Here is an 8,540-nt window from a genome sequence, read left to right on the forward strand (position 1 = left end):
GGGCGGCAGTTCGTTAATAAACGCTTGGGGGATTTCTATAAAAAGCTGGGAATTAAGCATGTAACGAGCTCGGTCGAGCATCCACAGACAAACGGACAAGTGGAAGCGGCCAATAAAGTCATTGTTGTGGAGTTGAAGAAAAGGTTGGGAGATGCTAAGGGAGCCTGGGTGGATGAGCTTCAGAAAGTCCTTTGGGGATACCGCTGCACACCACACGATGTAATTGGAGAAACCCCATTCAACCGTGCATATGGAATGGACGCCATGTTACCAGTAGAGGTACATTAGAAGGGGAATTCAAAGTTTGCAAGATAACAATGAGGAGCTTCGAGTGGAGCTAGACACCCTAGATGAACGAAGAGAGGTTGCAATGATCCGAGCGGAGGCCTAGAAAAGACTTCTTGCGAGACGTTACAACACTAAGGTCAGACCTCGACAATTTGTTGAAGGAGATCTCATGTGGAGAAAAACGGCCGAAGCCCGACGGGAAACTAGCCGCAAATTGGGAAGGTCCTTTCAGGGTGGTGGAAAACTTAAAGAATGGAGCGCACCGTTTGGAGTATTCGACGGGAAAGGCTATACCCAATACATGGAATGTGTCGCATTTAAAATTTTATTTCAACTAAGAACTTTGTATTTTTTATCCCATATCAATAATATTATGATTTTTATCACATCATGAAATCTTCATCATGTCATAGCAGCCAAGCGGGTGAGGCAGATTTCATTCGTGAACTCTCACCCTGGTCTTAGGACACGCTTCTAGAGAGCTCCTAAGACCTAAACCGAGCGAGTGAGGCAGCTTTCTTTCGTGAACTCTCACCTTGGTCTTAGGGCACGCTTCTAGAGAGCTCCTAAGACCTAAACCGAGCGGGTGAGACAGATTTCTTTCGTGAACTCTCACCTTGGTCTTAGGGCACGCTTCTAGAGAGCTCCTAAGACCTAAACCGAGCGGGTGAGGCAGCTTTCTTTTGTGAACTCTCACCTTGGTCTTAGGGCACTCTTCTAGAGAGCTCCTAAGACCTAAACCGAGTGGGTGAGGCAGATTTCTTTCGTGAACTCTCACCTTGGTCTTAGGGCACGCTTATAGAGAGCTCCTAAGACCTAAACCGAGCGGGTGAGGCAGATTTCTTTCGTGAACTCTCACCTTGGTCTTAGGGCACGCTTCTAGAGAGCTCCTAAGACCTAAACCGAGTGGGTGAGGCAGATTTCTTTCGTGAACTCTCACCTTGGTCTTAGGGCACGCTTATAGAGAGCTCCTAAGACCTAAACCGAGCGGGTGAGGCAGATTTCTTTCATGAACTCTCACCTTGGTCTTAGGGCACGCTTCTAGAGAGCTCCTAAGACCTAAACCGAGCGGGTGAGGCAGATTTCTTTCGTGAACTCTCACCTTGGTCTTAGGGCATGCTTCTAGAGAGCTCCTAAGACCTAAACCGAGCGCCAATAAAGGACTATTCGCGAAGACGTGTTAAATAAAGAAGGAAATTAAATGAGGCATACGCGTCCAAAATAAGAGGTCAATGGGTGTGTATTCATCCAAAATAAGTACATTACAAGGTAAGAAGGTAAAAAAGCAGTAAAATCCTATGTCTAAGACCTAGGACTGGACATGAGCCCCATCGGTCTCTACAATTACTTCAACGATAGCTTCAACATTGGGGACAACCGGAGGTGAGGGTGGAGGAACATGGATTGGAACTAGCTTATCATCCACCACCATCATGCTCACGTCAAGGCGGGATCGTCGGTAGGAACTTGAAAGAGGAGGTTGCATTGGGCGAGCGCTTTATCGAACCCGAGCAGATGCTCGTTCACCACTTCATCGCCCAGAAGCTTGTTGTCTGCCTCCAATCTCATCACCCGATCCTGGAGTGAATCCCGCTCGGCCAACAGGTTATCCGTCTCTGCCGTCAACTTCATATTGGAAGTGGTGGCTTTTTGGAGGTCAAGCTTGGCATCGTCCAAAGACCGTTGCATACGGCGCTGGGTAACGCGGGCCTCGGCCAACAGAGTGCTGGCTTTTTTCTTGTCCTCCTCCGCCATTCTTTCGGTCTCGACCAGGCGGAGGGTCAAGTCTTGGTTGGACTTGACGGCGGCATCGAACTTCTCTTGAAGAGCTTGAAGCTCTGTGGAAGTCGAGGCTCTCTCGTGGGCGGCATAGGCCAAGCACATCGTCGACTGAGCGACCAACTCCATAGCCATGTTGGAGGCCTCTTCCTCGGTCATCCCACTGACTAAAGCCTTTTCCTCAGCGAAAAGGTCAAAATGGATGTGTTTCGCCACCCACGAGTTTGGACTCAACAGCCTAGAGAGGGGAGGCCCGTCGGGCAGACTCCTCTTGGCATGTTTGGACTCAGCAGAAGTTTCCCGAACGGCCTTTCGTTTGCCCTTCTTCTTCGGGATGGACTCCGACTAGGGAGCCTGGTCAGTAGGGAGCCGAGTGGATTTGGGCGAAGGAATCTCGATCGGGGGCGGAGGAGGTGGCGCCTTTTGGACTGGCAGAGATGTTGTAGGAACGGCGGCAGTGGTCGGAGCGTGGGAGGAGCTCCCTCCTGGTTTCCTTATATTGTCCCCCCTCTGAGCGAACAGACGGGCGAAGGTGCTGCTCTTTGATGGATCCATCTTGGACAGATAATTTGCACATCATAAATGAATTTAGATAAGTTCCAAATGGCTGCTCAACAAAAGGTGGTCAAAAGTAGCTTACCGAACACGTTAGATGGAAGGTTTTTGTTGCCTAGAAAACTGATCAGAGCGCGGCAAGAGGACTTGGGGGCAGTTGACATAGTTGATTTATTAAATCCAGATCCTCGGGTGTCATCCGGGGCTTGGGCCAGGAAATAACCTTCTTTGGGTCTTGGGTCCAATAGAAGGGAAATTTAGCCTCTTTGTTCGGGAAACAGAAGCTTTGATACCTAGTCTCCAAAGGCACGACTTTAAAGAAATGCCCCTTAAAGTCCTTATACGAACTGTTGAAGAGGGTCAGCAGATGTCGATTCCCGATCGTGCGAAGGGAAACCCAAGGCTTGGACGGATGAGATTGTACATGAAAAAAGTAGAGGAAAGCCGCAGGAGTCGGGTTCAGCGCTAGGCCGGAACAGATGGCAGAGAACGCTTGCATAAATGCCCAGCCATTCAGGTGTAGCTGTGTAGGAGCCACGTTAAGTGTCCTCAGCACGCCCATTTGGAAGTCCGAGAAAGGTAGAAGAACCTTTAGATCTTTGAACATAGTAGCATAGACGTAAAAGAAGTCGGTGGGGTAATTTCCCCGATTGTCGCAGACGCGCTCGGTCATTTGGCAGATGGCTAGTTTAAAATGGCTAACGTCTCCCGCCGCCTTTACCAGAGAGATATTACCGATCAAATCCCTAAATGGGCGGCGATGGTGGAAGGAGGAAGAAATTTGTCTAACCTCATGAGGAGCCCAATCATAGCCGGGGACAACCGGCCAAACTCTGGGTTTCCCATCCCAAGCGCTGGAGGAGTCCACGTGGATGGCGACTTCCTCAGGAGCATCGCTATCCACTAGGAGATCGGAGGAGTTCCCAGAAGGAGAAGCCCCAGCACCACGACCCGCAATGGCACCCAAGGAAGAAGATGGACTATTAACATCATCGTCGGCATACCCCCTGCCCTCTTCGCCAGAGAAGTCGGAAGACATGATTACCTGAGAGGATGAAGATGAGGAGGATAGGAACGAGAGTAGAAAGCAGAAGACAGTAGCGATGGCAAGAAGAAAGGAGTAAAAAATTAGGGCAAAGGTGGAGCTATTTATACAAGGTAAAAAGCGATTCACCCAACAAATCTAGAGCGTCAAACGCTAGGAGATCTGACGATTCATTTGCGGAAAGATCCGACGGTTTAGGCGTTCTGACGGTTCATTTTTCGCCTTTCCCGCCTAAATTTTACAGTCATGACTCTACGAATTTTACAGTCGACACCACAGTCAAAGGCCTTGATAAGGGAAGGCGCGACCCGATCGGGGAACACTTCAAAACCCTACGCAAAAATATTTTGCTAGGGCTTGGAGGACTTGTGTTACTACCGAGTAGGATAGACCAACCGGGCATACTTAGTCAATACCGAGTAGGTGGGATCGACTGACCCATTAGACCGACCGGGCACGTAAGGGTGATGGAAACCGATCGTTCCCGGTCGGACGTCAGGGTAGTACTCGCGAATTCTCTAGCCGTTGGTTGGAGACAGCTTTTGAATGACCATGAATGCGTAATTAATGGTATAACGGTCATTGTCGAGCAATTAAGGTGAGCATTGATCGTCATTAACAGGTAAATTAATGGATAATATTCTTTGAAATCATATACATAACAAGCGATTGAGAAGGTAAACCCTCTGATTTGATTAATTTTCACTAGACTTATAGAGATAAATTCTGACTTGAGCGTCGGAGTGTTTTCTGCAGGTCACCCCACTTTGATATTGAGAGAGGAGGAGTTAAAGAAGAAGCGAGAAGGACCGATTGGTGAAGGAGGAGTATTCCCGAGCGGTAGCAGCAGGAGTTTCCCTCAGTCCCTTTCAGCAGAAACATTTCTTATTTTCTTTTTGCTACATTTCTTGTTGCATTGAAGTTGTTGAATGTGGTCTAGAAACGACTAGTGGTGCAGTTAACCCTGAAAATAATACATCATTAACCGCTTTAGAAGGTATGCATTCTAGTTACCATTCCATTTTGTTCTCTTTTTCCTATTTTCAAACAGGTGATTTTCTAATTTCTTTCTTTCCACCACTAAAAGCAAATGTGTTTATTTTTTGAGAACAAAAGTCAGCATATGCACATGTGATTTTCTTTTTTAACAGAACGTAATAAAATTATTATTATTATTATTATTATTATTATTATTATTATTATTATTATTATTATTATTATTATAATCATAAAAATAAATATAAAAACTTTTATAATATTTTTAAAAATAGTTTTTTGTATACTTTATAAGTAACTTTTTTATTACAAAAGATTACTTTAGTTTAAAAAAACAGTTAGTTTTAAAAAAATTGTCAAATAGAAAAAAAATAATTAAATTCGAAAAACAACAATCACTTAAAAGTAAAATTAATAAAACAATTAATTTACTTTAGAAAAACAGATAAAATTAAATAAAATGTGTGTAATATAGATTTCTAAACTTTCCTTGATTTTATCTATACCATTAGATTCAACTTTTTTTATACAAAGTTTTTGTTTTTCAGTTATATCCTTTTAATAGATATTTTTTAAATTCAAATAATTATTTTTCAATTTTAAAACTTTAGTAATTAATTTTTTAATACAAATAAGTATTCATAATTAAAAAATCCATTTACACAATATAAAAATTATTAAGACTATAATTTATTAATATTTTTTATTTCAAAATTTAAGAATTATTTTATAATTTAATAAAAAATTGCTACAGTAAAAAAAAGTGAATACACATATCTAGACTAAAATTCATTAGTAAATAACTAAAACCTATAAGTAAAACTATGTTGACTAAAACTATAAATTTAATAATTTTGATGAAATATTTTATCTTTCAACAATTATTTTGATGCAATATATTGTAAATAGATTGAAAAATTAATTTCCTTTTGAAACTCATTATTTAAATACTTTAAAGACCTATATGATCTAACTTTTAATTACTTAATCGATACCGTATATATTATTATTTTTATCTCTTTAGCATATTAAATCGTTCATATAGTATTTAGGAGTCTGAATATCATTTTGCAATGAAATTTGTATATATTTAATTAACCGTGTATATTTAGTGATTCAGATTATAAATATAAACATGGATTGATTTAGATATGGTAAGAAATGAAATTAAATTGAAAACATACAAAGCTACTAAATTAAAGTTAAGTTAATCGAGCAAGACAAAACTTCAATGGGTTGAATGTCATAAATTAAACTTAATGCAATAGTTTACATAATATATTTCTAAAATAATTCAACCATTCACACCGAAAATTCACAAGTCATAATTTTTTAGAGACAAGTTCTAAACTTTTATGTGAAAATACTAATCTCTTAGTTATTTTAACACAAGATTTTGCATTAAGAAAATGTGTTTAGCATGACTAAGAGATTATAATCTATGTCTAGAACCAAACCTCTAAATTATTCCATCCTCATTTTAATTCCAAATCAATTTTCAATGTTTGGATACCAAAAAAAATAGCATAAATAGTAAATTATGCACAGGAAGAATAATGAAAGAACACAAGAATCATAAAAGAAATATATATTACAAATATAAGATTATATAAAGTTGAGTTACATTACATCCAACCTCGATGAGGAAGTTAGGTACTTTTACACATTTGGAGTGTAAAAATGGTATAAGAAAGTGGAATGTATGAAGATCAACGATGTTCTTATGCTTTGGATGAGCCTATAACCTTCTCTAATCCTTTGGATAACACTACAATAAAAACGTGTATTACCGAAGGCTTATAACCGACGGCCTTTAGGCCTTCGGTAATGTATTGGTGAAATTAAATACCGAGGGTTTTTTTCCTTCGGTAATGCCAGCGATGCCTCATCATATGCGAACCACATCTTCGTCCCGCCATTCTCGAGAGATCCACCCGCACACATCTCTTTTTCTCTCGAACCTCCGCTTGTCTCCGATCCATATTTCAAGCTCTTCCGCCTCAGATCTTTATCTGCCATCCACGGTTAGTCTCTAGATCTTCATTCTCCCGTACATCTCTCCCTTACCTTAGCCTAATCCACCATAAAATCCACTTTTCACCGAGTAAACCTATCCTCACCGTTCTAACTTCACTTTTGCCCAATTAAAACCTCTTTTCGTTTCATTCCATCGATTCAATCGTGGAATCCTTTCTCTCCACCGATCAAAATGTCCCAAATCCCCAACCCTAGAATCTACACCGATCAAACCACTCAATCTAGGGTTTGCCTTCGTTGTCTGTCATCCGCTGCTCTTCTTCTTCAATTAGCTCGACCTGTGTCAGTTCCATGGTTCCTCGTCGATCTGCCTCGACCTAGAGCTATCAAGTGGTATTCAAAGCATAGGTTAGGCGCGTGTGCACGGAGCTAAGTATTTTCTTTGCCTTTCCATGTTGTCTTTGATTAATTATCTTGATTTGTTTTGGTCTTGTATTGAAACTTTAGCCGATTGAAAAATACAATTTTTTTTTCTGTTGTGCTCATGTGAAAAGAATTATTTTTAGTGCAGTTTATCATCTTGGTTTCTTTATTTTTCTTGTGTTTTGGCCGATGAATTTCCTGTATGAAATAAAAAGAAAATTGTTGGCTTTATTTGCTTCTTTCAAACATGATTTTTGTGCTAAAGTTAGTAAGAAAAAATGTTTTAATCTCTTTGATTTGGAAAATTATTCTAAATTTTGAATTGGTTCATATCTTTCGATGGCAAGGATGCTTATTATGGATTATGGTTCCCACTGTACTACAATAATCATCAGTATAAATCATATCTCATTGTTCATTTTACATTTGTTTTATTAACAACTTGCTTATTATTGATAATTTTTATTGTGTCTAATAGAACTAATTCTAGTTGTATATTGCACCTTCAGTAGATGTAGATGAAGGGACAACAAAGTTTTCAGAAGGTGAAGAATGTGTGAGTAAGAAGAAGATGGTGAAGGTGAAGAAGATGCAAAAGAAAGGGGAAGTGGGAGGGTTTGTTGTGTGACAGAAGAAGCCATAACTGTGGTGTTTGAAGTTGGTTGTTTCTGGGTACAAAATCAGAGTCGAGTGATGGGAAAGTGGCATGGAGGCAAACACCTTGGCACCATTCTCATGCTTCTCGTGACCACCAAGACCACTTAAGCGTTTACTTAAGGTAATTTCACTTTAAATTTCACCATTATCTTGATCCTTTTTTTTCAGTTTTTTCCCCTTTAATTTGAGTTCTTAATCATGATTATGTTTTGATATGTTATATTCTAAACTGTGTTCTTGCAGTAATACTTGTTTCGTCTTTGATTGTATTAAATTTGATTTCCTGAGTCACTCAAGTGTGAATCTAAATTGAATGTGTTCCCAAATACGTTGCATTCCCACTTCACATGCTTTCTTTTTCTTCTAGCAATTAGAATAAAGGTTTAGCCCTCCCAGAATGCAATGGCCTCTACATTTATTAACAAAAGTCAACAATTTAATATGTAATGTAAAGCTAACATTGAAGAAGGAGAAGAAATGCATGTCTATAAATATGTACAAAGATTGTTTCCAAGAGAAGTACAAGAAGATAGGCTAAAACTCTGTGAAACCCTGTCATGTTTTTTCTCTTCCTAAAAGCAACTCTCCAACAAGAATAACACACTTTTGTGTCAAAATGATGTTGTGTTGGTTAGAAGAAGTAGAGACATCACATATGTGAAGAGTTTTTAAGCTTCAGCAGGGAATTATATACTGAAATGACAAATAAAAACATCATTATTTGTGATACCCATTTGTGCATACACAGAAATGGCATGAGTGTTCTGTTCCTCCAAAGGCAAACAATAAAGCGAAAGATGTTATCTTGTTTTACAAAAGA

Source organism: Vigna angularis, chromosome 2, assembly GCF_016808095.1.
Source record: "Vigna angularis cultivar LongXiaoDou No.4 chromosome 2, ASM1680809v1, whole genome shotgun sequence".
Taxonomy (NCBI): Eukaryota; Viridiplantae; Streptophyta; class Magnoliopsida; order Fabales; family Fabaceae; genus Vigna; species Vigna angularis.